Genomic DNA, 11,658 nt, shown 5'->3' with positions numbered 1-11,658 from the left:
TCTACTTGAGAGGAGGAGTGGCAAGCCACACTGCAAAGAGAAGCGGACACGGGAAAACGTCATTCATTAGGGCCATTATTGTAACAACGTATCATACATGCCAGGATGGATAACCAGAGACACACAAAAGGATCAGAGTTTTCTGACCGTGTACTAATTCATGCACATTATTATTAACATTTTTTCATGTCAGAATACATCCTACAATGGTACATTGCTTCTATTCAATTAGGAAAAAGTTAAGGCATAAGGAAGTGAAGGCATAATGGATAAGTAATCAAAGGAGATTTCAACCTTGGCTTAAACCCAGATTCCTGCTTCTTGGCCCATGAGAGACCCATCTAACTTCGCTCTTTCAAGGAGACAACCACTTTATCAATTTTCTGAATTTTTGGTCACTGAAACTGGGTTAGAGGCAGACCTTCAAGCTCCTCTGCATGAGTTCAGGGGCCTTCACTTGAGGTGATGGGAGAGACCACTCACTTTGCAAGATTATGGGAATGAACCCATGGATCTATAAAGTGCCTCCTGTCAGTGGAGTTGAGCTCTTCTCCAACCCCCATTCCCTTAATCTATTTCTCTCTCCTTTTTAATATTCCAAAGAATGAATGTTATGTGAACTTTATTTAGCATGTGTGGATTGCAATTGATTCAGAAGGATTTACTTGTCAGTAATAACCTGGAAATGGAATATCCAGACTTGACAGGCATCACATTTTCCTTCAGTGTTGCCATGAAAAGTCAGGGTTTGGTCCTTAAGGAATAGTTTCATAATCAGTAGTGGGGAGTAACTTGAACCCAACAATAAGCCACAATAACAAAAGAAACAGAAGATACAAGAGCAAAGAGAGAAGGGATCTACCACTATCCTCAGCTCCTGTTGTGAGCCAGGGACTGAGGTGGGCGTGTCGTCCACGTGCTCTAACTTGGTTCCAGGGCCACCAGCAAGACAGCTACTTTAACCCCAGTTCTACAGATGAAAAACCTGCAGCTTGAAGAGGTTAGTATTGGGTTTGCCAAAAAGTTCATTCATCTTTACTGTAAAATCTTATGGAAAAAACCGAATGAAATTTTTGGCCAACCCAATAACTTGTCTGAAGTCACACAGCAAGTAATTGGTAGAGCTTGTTTTTTTTTATTTTTATTTTTTAAAACGTCTTTATTGGAGTATAATTGCTTTGCAATGGTTTGTTAGTTTCTGCTTTATAACAAAGTGAATCAGTTATACATATACATATGTCCCCATATTTCTTCCCTCTCATGTCTCCCTCCCTCCCACCTTCCCTATCCCACCCCTCTAGGTGGTCACAAAGCACCGAGCTGATCTCCCTGTGCTATGCGGCTGCTTCCCACTAGCTATCTATTTTACGTTTGGTAGTGTATATATGTCCATGCCACTCTCTCACTTTGTCCCAGCTTACCCTTCCCCCTCCCCATATCCTCAAGTCCATTCTCTAGTAGGTCTGTGTCTTTATTCCCGTCTTGCCCCTAGTTTCTTCATGACCATTTTTTTTTTTTAGGTTCCATATATATGTGTTAGCATATGGTATTTGTTTTTCTCTTTCTGACTTACTTCACTCTGTATGACAGACTCTAGGTCCATCCACCTCACTACAAATAACTCAATTTCGTTTCTTTTTATGGCTGAGTAATATTCCACTGTATATATGTGCCACATCTTCTTTATCCATTCATCTGTTGATGGACACTTAAGTTGCTTCCATGCCCTGGCTATTGTAAATAGAGCTGCAATGAACATTTTGGTACATGACTCTTTTTGAATTGTGGTTTTCTCAGGGTATGTGCCCAGTAGTGGGATTGTTGGGTCATATGGTAGTTATATTTTTAGTTTTTTAAGGAACCTCCATACTGTTCTCCATAGTGGCTGTATCAATTTACATTCCCACCAACAGTGCAGGAGGGTTCCCTTTTCTCCACACCCTCTCCAGCATTTATTGTTTGTAGATTTTTTGATGATGGCTATTCTGACTGGTGTGAGATGATATCTCATTGTAGTTTTGATTTGCATTTCTCTAATGATGAATGATGTTGAGCATTCTTTCATGTGTTTGTTGGCAATCTGTATATCTTCTTTGGAGAAATGTCTGTTTAGGTCTTCCACCCATTTTTGGATTGGGTTGTTTGCTTTTTTGATATTGAGCTTCATGAGCTGCTTGTAAATTTTGGAGATTAATCCTTTGTCAGTTGCTTCATTTGCAAATATTTTCTCCCATTCTGAGGGTTGTCTTTTCATCTTGTTTATAGTTTCCTTTGCTGTGCAAAAGCTTTGACGTTTCATCAGGTCCCATTTGTTTATTTTTGTTTTTATTTCCATTTCTCTACGAGGTGGGTCGAAAAGGATCTTGCTGTGACTTATGTCATAGAGTGTTCTGCCTGTATTTTCCTCTAAGAGTTTGACAGTGTCTGGCCTTACATTTAGGTCTTTAATCCATTTTGAGTTTATTTTTGTGTGTGGTGTTAGGGAGGGTTCTAATTTCATTCTTTCAGATGTAGCTGTCTAGTTTTCCCAGCACCACTTATTGAAGAGGCTGTCTTTTCTCCACTGCATATTCTTGCCTCCTTTATCAAAGATAAGTCGACCATATGTGCATGGGTTTATCTCTGGGCTTTCTATCGTGTTCCATTGATCTATATTTCTGTTTTTGTGCCAGTACCATACTGTCTTGATTACTGTAGCTTTGTAGTATAGTCTGAAGTCAGGGAGCCTGATTCCTCCAGCTCCATTTTTGTTTCTCAAGATTGCTTTAGCTATTCGAGAACTTGGGTTTTGACTAAAGTTTGTCTGATTTCAATGTGCGTGTTCTGTTCATTTCACCAGGGTAATAGAGTCATCCTCACCAATAGTAAAACTTCATTAGGAAAATCATATTCTCCATGTTCTGCTGGGTTCTTTTGTTCTCTGTTTTAAAATTTAATTTTTGTCTCCTGTGAAGTCTTTTTTTAAAATAAATTTTATTTATTATTTATTAATTTATTTATTTTTGGCTGCATTGGGTCTTCTTCATTCCTGCCTCTGGGCTTTCTCTAGTTGTGGCGTGTGGGGCTGCTCTTTGTTGCAGTGCACAGGCTTCTCATTGTAGTGGCTTCTTCTGTTGCGGAGCATGGGCTCTAGGCACACGGGCTTCAGTAGTTTCAGCACGTAGGCTCAGTAGTTGCGGCACATGGGCCCTAGAGCATGTGGGCTTCAGTAGTTGTGGCTTGCAGGCTCTAGAACGCAGGCTCAGTAGTGGTGGTGCACAGGCTTAGTTGCTGTGTGCCATGTGGGATCTTCCTGGACCAGGGATTGAACCCGTGTCCCCTGCATTGGCAGGCAGATTCTTAACCACTGTGCCACCAGGGAAGTCCCTATGATGTCTTGAATCCATGATGATTTAAAGTGCAAAGGATGCATGGTATCCTCAACTCTACAGACTGTTTAAATTTTATCCTGACCTAGAGTGTTTCTTTTCCTCCCTTTTTAGCAATTGGTGATCAGGTCAGAATAAACATGCAAATGCTGTTCAGTCCATGTGTTTGATGGTTAGCTGCTTGTTAGGGAAGAAGATAAAAATAGTTGGTAAGACAAATTTACATTTTTTTCAAGGGACTTCAATTGCCTTTGTTATCTCCATCCACCACTATTCTGTAAAAGAGAGGGTTCACATGCTCTTACAGCCTCTCCTGATTTTGAAAAGAATACTCCTTGGAGGACGAAAGCACAAAAACTTGGGCAATTGAATTCATAGAAGTGTGAACATCACAGAAATTTTTTTCCAAGGAAAAGTTCATCTTAGGAAAACTTTAATTGATTTTAGTTATTATTGTTAGCGATTTGGGGAACTAGCAAGGAATTATCTTTATCACTTTTGTGCCTCTATTTAATGCTAATTCAAACTTCTACTCAGGCTGTTTAATTGGTTCTCTGTTTCATAAAAAAAGAAAAAGGAGATGCATAAACCTGGGCAGTGACTTTGTTTCTAGTTAATAAAATAGCTTAGTTTAATTATAACTGCGTTTGTGTCTCATTGTAATTTACGCATTTGAGATGTTCACACTAAGTCTTTGCTCAGCTTCAATGTAAAAAAAAAAAGTCTTCCTATTTTTATATCTTGTTATTTCTCCTGTGTTCCTAAAATGATACTCACCAATTGTGGACTGTATTGAGAGAGAGAAAATGTGAAGTAATAATTAGGAATGGCATCTGTGGAGTTACCATGTGCCTGGCTTGGGGATAAGACTTTCTATACCTTAATTCATTGAATCCTTGCATATCCCTATGGGATAGGTGCTATTACTAACCCATTCAAAAGACGAGGGATTTCTGGTTCAGGGAGGTTAAGACAAAATCAAACAACTACTAATGATGGAATTGGGACTGGAAACTTGTTCTGTGTGACAACAAACTCTGTATTCTATACTTGACTCTCAACTCAAATGCTATACTTGCCTCTTTAGAGGTTTTTTAAATTAAACCTTTAATTTTGAAATAATGGTAGATTCACATGCAATTGTAAGACATAAAACAGAGAAGATCCTGTATACCATTTCCTCAATTTCCCCAATGACATCTTGCAAACTATAGTACAGTACAATAACCAGGATATTGATATTGATACAATCAAGATACAAAGCAGTTCCATTACAAGGAACCCTCCTGTTACCCTCTTACAGGCACACTCACTTCCTTCTCACCCCCATCTCTCACTCCTGGCAACTACTAATCTGTTCTCCATTTGTATAATTTTGTCATTTCAAGAATGCTATATAAATAGAATCATGAAGTATATAGCTTTTGGGGACTGGCTTTTAAAAGTCATAATACGTCATACCAAGTATTTTTTCTGACCACAGTAGAATGAAACTAGAATTCAATAGAAGAAGAAAAACTGGAAAATTCACAGTTTTCTGGGAATTAAACCGCATACTCTTAAACAACCAATTGGTCAAAGAAGAAATCACAAGGAAAGTTTGAAAATATCTTGAGACAAATGAAAATGAAAACACACATCAAAACTTATGGGATAAAGTGAAAGCAGTAAAAAGAGATCAGTTGATAGTGGAAAGTACATCCATTAAAAAAGAAGAAATTTCTCAAATAAACAACCTAATTTTATACCTCAAGGAATTAGAAGAAGAGCTAAACCTAAAGTTAGTAGAAGGAGGGACATAATAAAGATTAGAGTGTAAATAAATCAAATAGTAGAAAAACAATAGAAAAACTTAACAAACCTAAAAGTTGGTTTTGTGAAAAGATCAATAAAATTGACAAACTCATAGCTAGAGTATGTAAAAAAGAGAGAAGACTGAATAACTAAAATCAGAAATGAAAGAGTAGACATTATAATTGATGTCATAGTGGGAAACTAGAACAATGATATGCCAATAAAGTAGATAACTTAGAAGAAATGGATAAATTCCCAGAAATTTATAACCTTCCAGAATGATTCACAAAGAAATAAAAATTATGAACAGAACTATAACCAGTAAGGATTATGAGTTAAGTAATCAAAAACCTCCCAACAAAGAAAAGCCCAGCATCAGATAGCTTCACTGGAGAATTCTACCAAACATTTAAAGAAAAATTAATATGAATCCTCCTTAAATTCTTCAAAAAATTAGAAGAGAAGGACCATTTCCAAACTCATTTTATGAAGCCAGCATTACCCTGACCCTGATACCAAAGCCAAACAAAGACACTACAAGAAAATGAAGATACAGACCAATATCCTTGATGAATATTAATGCAAAAATCCTCAACAAACAAATAGCAAACCAAATTCAACAGCACATTAAAAAGATTATACACCATGGGACTTCCCTGGTGGTCCAGTGGCTAAGACTCCATGCTCCCAATGCAGGGGGCCCGGGTTCGAGCCCTGGTCAGGGAACTAGATTCCCACATGCCACAACTAAGAGTCATATGGTGCAACTAAAGATCTCGCATGCCACAATGAATATCTCGCACGCAGCAATGAAGATCCTGCATGCTGCAACTAAGACGTGGCGCAGCCAAATAAATATTTTTAAAAAAAGATTATACACCATGAAAAGGGGGATTTATTCCTGGAATGCAAGAATGCTTCAACATACAAAAATCTATCAGTGTGATATACCACATTAGCAAAATGAAGGATAAGACCCACGTGATCGTTTCAATGGATGCAGGAAAAGCATGTGACAAAATTCAATACCCTTTCATGATAAAAACACTTAACTAGGACTAGAAGGAAACTACCTCAGTATAATAAAGGCCATATATGATGATCCCACAGTTAACATCATATCCAGTGGGGAAAAAACTGAAAGCTTTTCCTCTAAGATGAGGAGCAAGGCAAGAATGCTCACTCTCACTACTTTATTTAATATAGTACAGGCAGTCCTAACCAGAGCAATTAGACTAGAAAAATAAATAAAAGGCATCCAAATTGGAAAGGAAGAAGTTAAATTATCTCTGTTTGCAGATGACATACTCTTGTACATAGAAAACCCTAAAAATTCCACCAAAAAACTGTTAGAGTTAATAAACAAATTCAGCAAAGTTGCAGGATACAAAACCAACATACAAGAATCAGGTGCATTTCTATATACTAACAATGAGCAAAAGAAAAGAAATTAAGAAAACAGTCACATTTACAATAACATTTTAAAAAGGCTTATGAATAAATTTAACTAAGGTAAAAGACTTGTACCTTAAAAAGTGTAACATATTTTGAAAGAAATTAAAGACACAAATAAATGGAAGGGCATCCCATGCTCATGGATTAGAAGACATGATATTGTTAAAAAGTCTGTACTACCCAAAGCAGTCTATAGATTCAATGCAATCCCTATCAAAATTTCAATGGTATTTTTTGCAGAAATTCATATGGCATCTCAAGGGACCCCAAATAGCCAAAACAATCTTGAAACAGAACAAAGTTGGAGGTCTCACAGATCCTGATTTTAAAACATATTACAAAGCTATAGTAATCAAAACAGTATGGTGCTGGCATAGAGACATACATATAGACAAATGAAACAGAACAGAGAGCCCAGAAATAACCGCCCCCCCCCCCACATGCATGGTCTTCAACAACGGTTCTTAGACTGCACAATGGGGAAAGGAACAAATGGTTCTGGAAAAACTGGATAGCCATGTGAAAAAAGAAGGAAATTGGACACTTTATGCTACATAAGGAAATTAACTCAAAATGAATTAAAGACCTACATGTAAGACCTAAAGCTATGAAATACCTAGGACAAAACAGAGGGAAGCTTCATGACATTGGCTTTGACAATAATTTTTTTTAGCTTTATTGAGGTATAATTGACAAAATTATTAGTTCTAATGTTCTGGTTGAATCACTTATTTGAGCTTTAATGCCTAAAGAGGCTTTCTTAATTTTCTTCATCTCATCTTGAGGACCTTTGTAATAGGAATATTGGAATGTTTTAGAGACTGATTTTTTGTTTTCCTTTTTTTCAGCTTCATTGAGGTATAATTGATAAATAAAATTATAAGATATTTAAAGTGTACAACACAATTATTTGACATACATATATACTGTGAAGGGATTCCCACTATTGACTTAATTCACATATCCATCACCTCACATATTTACCTTTTTTTTCTTTTTAGGTGGGAACATTCAATAGTGTTATCAACTGTAGTTAACCATGTTATACATTAGATCCTCAGACTATTCATTCTATAACTGAAAGTTTGTATCCTTTTACCACCCTCTCTCTACTTCCCTCCCTCCCCAGTCCCTGGAAACCACTTTTCTACTCTGTTTCTATGAGTTAGACTTTTTTTTAAGATTCTACATCTAAGTGATGCCAAGTAGTAGTTGTCTTTCTGCATCAATTGATATCCTTAGAAAATTCTACATAGTTCTGTGCAAGATAAGGATATTTGGAAGTCCACATAGAAATGAAAATTTGATTTTGACAAATTTCTTCTGATGGCAACTTTTAAAATCATTTCCCCAAGTCTTCCTCCCTTCAACTCAGATCACATTGTCCTAAGTTTCCCTGCCTGTTAGCTTCATTGTCTCCCTTTTATCTCCCCAATAACTTTCTAGCACTGCTCCAAACCAGGCTGATAGACACATCCCTGTGCTTGGGAAAAATAAGTAGTTTAACAGTAACTTGCTAGAAATTACATATCCACCATCATCATCTTCCTGAAGGTGTCTCAGCAATGGGAGCCTGTCCAGGTGGTGGGCCTGCCACACCTCCTCTCAGCAGAGTCTGTCCTTCCCTCCACTGCTAAGGCAAGCCTCACCTTTGTCTTCATGAATTCGGTGCAATTCTGTTTGAAGGGAGAAGCTAGGTTAAACAACTTCTTAGCATCTATTCTAGGTCTATAAATCCATGATACTTTTACTTATCAGATAGAAACTTACTACGGTTAAAAAAATGTTTTCCTACAATGACACTTAGTATGTCTTAGCAGCTTAGCACTTAGCGTTTCAGTAATTACCAGGCAGTGATCATTAGCTTCCCCCTTCACAAAGAGAGGTACTATAACTGACATCATTTGCTTTAAGAAATAAAGTGAATACCAACCATCCTTCCCTCTCTACTTTTCCTTCTTTCCTCTTTTTCTGCCTTCAGCTAACATTGAATAAACACTAGATATTGGATGACAGAGAGGTAGGCTTGGGCAGTAAAATGGTGTTAATACTTATTTGTGTCTTTAAAGATTCACATTCTTTGACAAGACATGTTCTCAAAGTAAGAGGATAAAAAGCAAAACAGGAACCTGAAGTAATATGATCATAATCACAAACTAATAATTGAAAGAGCTGGGGTTTGAAACTAGATAGGTCTGATTCCAAAGCCTGAAGCATTTCCACTACACTGTGCCACCTTGATACTGAGTTTAGAGAAGGGAGAAATACCCATTTGTTGGGACAATGGTGGAAGGGTTCACAGAAGAGGCAACCTATAACCTGCACGTGGAAGGATGGCCAGGATTCTCAGTAGACGGAAGGAGCTGGAGACCCTAAGAGTGTGTTTCAGCAATAGCAAAACAGATTCTGGATGTGGCGTGCAAATTTGTCTTCAGGTTGAAGCACATGGTTGTTTTTGCTACTGTAACATTTCTGTTGGACAACAAAAAGGTGATTTGGGATAAGAATATGTAGAAATGCCAGGCTAAGTAGTTTGTACTTTATTCTTAAACCTTGAGGTTTATGCTCAACCTCAAATATGAGTTTTAGTGTACTGTTACATTACTAGCCCTGTGAATATTGACGTCTGGAATTTCAGAGTTTTGTGTGATTTCTCTCCCACAGTGGTTCTGGGTTTGGCTCTGTGACTTGCCATGTGATTTTGGCCAACAGAACGTCAATAAAAATGATGCAGACAGAGTCTTAATATGTACTTGAGTATTGGGGTTGCTGTTTTGGAAGGCTGCTGCCTCCATGTAAGAAACATGGAAAGGTCATGTGGAAGAGAACTGAGGAACCGCAGGTCTAGTTAATAAACAAGGCCATTTTGTATCATCCACCCCTGGTCAGGCCACCATGAGTAATCTCAGGAAGATGAGCAAAAGAACTGCCCAGCTGAGCCCAGCCCAAATTGCAGAATCATAAGCCAGTAAGTTGTTTTCGGTCCTTATATTTTGAAATAGTTTGTTAAATAGTGATAAATAATTTATTGACAGATATGTAAACTCATTGAAGGTAGGGCTTATATCCTGGTTACCTAGATAAGTAACTTCATGGCTGACCCAGGCACTCTGCAGCAACGAGGCAGAGCTACAGTTACCTGGAAAAGGTAAGAATAGCGAGTGTCTATGAGGGAAGGATATACAGAGATACCCTAACAAGCCCTTGAATTATAATGATGGGTCGTCACTTAGACAAAAACTCACTTTGCCCCAAACAGTAGATTGTTGGCTAATTCAGAATCCCTCTCAGTGGTTCTGTGGTCACTCAGATGTTGTTGAGATTTCATCTTGCATATTATATCTTCATTTGAAAATACATTTTCATTGAGAGATTGTAGCATTAAAATGAGCAACTTTATGATCCATTTCATTTTGCTCCTTGCAGTCTGGGTAGCCATCCATTTTAATAAGCAAATGTCTGTGGAACTACTGTCCGCACATGTAAATGAGAAGGTACACTTATCTGTATTCTTCACTGTGATTACCTTCTATTTATTTCTGAAAGCTTCCTGGATTTCAGCTCATTGTTCAGTTGGGAATCGTATCTGTTTTATTCAGAGTAGTATTTTAATTTTCAGATTCTGAGCAGACATTTGTGTGATTCATTTCACTCTGCCTTTTTGCTTTGGCTTTGCTGAATGTAACTTCTGTCATTAAAAAAAATACCCTGTGCCTGTTAGAAATCACTTTAACTGTGAAGTCTTTGTCTTTTTCTCTCCCCCTTCTCGCTTCCCACTCTAATTCCCAAGAGAAAACTTCCCTTGGGCATAGAGAAAATGGGAATTTTGTGAGGTAGATTTTTGCTTTCGAATGTTTTTATTTTCATGTGTGATTACCTCGGGGCTTCAGTGAATGGTATATTTTATGAACCAAAAAAAGAAGTATTACAAACCAAATGAAATTATCAATAGCTCCTAGGGATATGAAGTAACGAGAGAGCATTTTATTCTGTACTGTTTCTCAAAATAACTGGTGTCCAGAACAATACAACATGTGTGAAGAATGACTCATTGAAAGTCTGAAATAGAGTGGAGAAGGAGGGGAAAATGAATACATATTGCGTGGTGTAAAATCGTGCGCTACGAGGTATGAACTCCCGTTTTGGAAAATACTATGAATCATGTTCCAAACCAGTGGTTCTCAAATGTCATCTATATCTTCCCCTCCCAGCAGTCATAACCAGTTCTGTCCCTCATTTGACCCACTGTCCCTCAATCAGATGCAATCTATCCTCCTGGAATTCCAGCACATCCACAGATGAGAGGTGTGCGAGGAGGATTCCCCGAGTATGTTTTCATACGCTCCGTGATCTGCTCTATTCATGTGAAGTGGGGCTTTCCAACATCAGTCTGAACTCCTGCTTATCAGGAGTGTGGCACTGGGACAAGTTGCATGCTGAACCAGCATCTTACTGTGAAACAGACCAAGTTCCTGGGGATGATCTATGGTGCAAAGTACACTTAATTTTTTATATGCAGATACTTGCAGTCTGAGCCACATAGGCTGACTGGAGTCATGGTTAATCTGTTTTAATCTGACTTCTGCCTTTTTTATGCATAAAAGCATATAAAACAATCTCTGTCATTGAAATTAGCCCATATAAAAGGGAGTTTAGATGGGAGGATTTCAGTTGTCAGTGCTGCATATAGTTGTCCATGTTCTTAACTCAAATCTCATTCTGTAACTTAGATCCTCCATCTGTACACTTGGGACGTCTGAATTTCTTCCTCTTCAGTCAGGGCTATCTCATTTTTAAGGAACAAAGACCCAGTCAGATCAGATCCAGTAAAGGTGGGAGGACATTATAAGAATACAGAGCTCACATAGGGATCTGAAGATTGGAACCACTATAACTAGGCCTTGTGGAAACAGAAGGCACCAGGTATCAAAACTTCTTCTCTATTACTCAGGCCCTGATAAAATACCAGCAGTCCTCCCCTGCACATACACTCTATTCTCCTTTCTTTAAATACTTACCTTATCTTATTAATCAGCTTCTC

This window comes from Stenella coeruleoalba, assembly GCF_951394435.1.
Source record: "Stenella coeruleoalba genome assembly, chromosome: 5".
Classification (NCBI taxonomy): Eukaryota; Metazoa; Chordata; class Mammalia; order Artiodactyla; family Delphinidae; genus Stenella; species Stenella coeruleoalba.
This window is presented reverse-complemented; position numbering follows the sequence as displayed.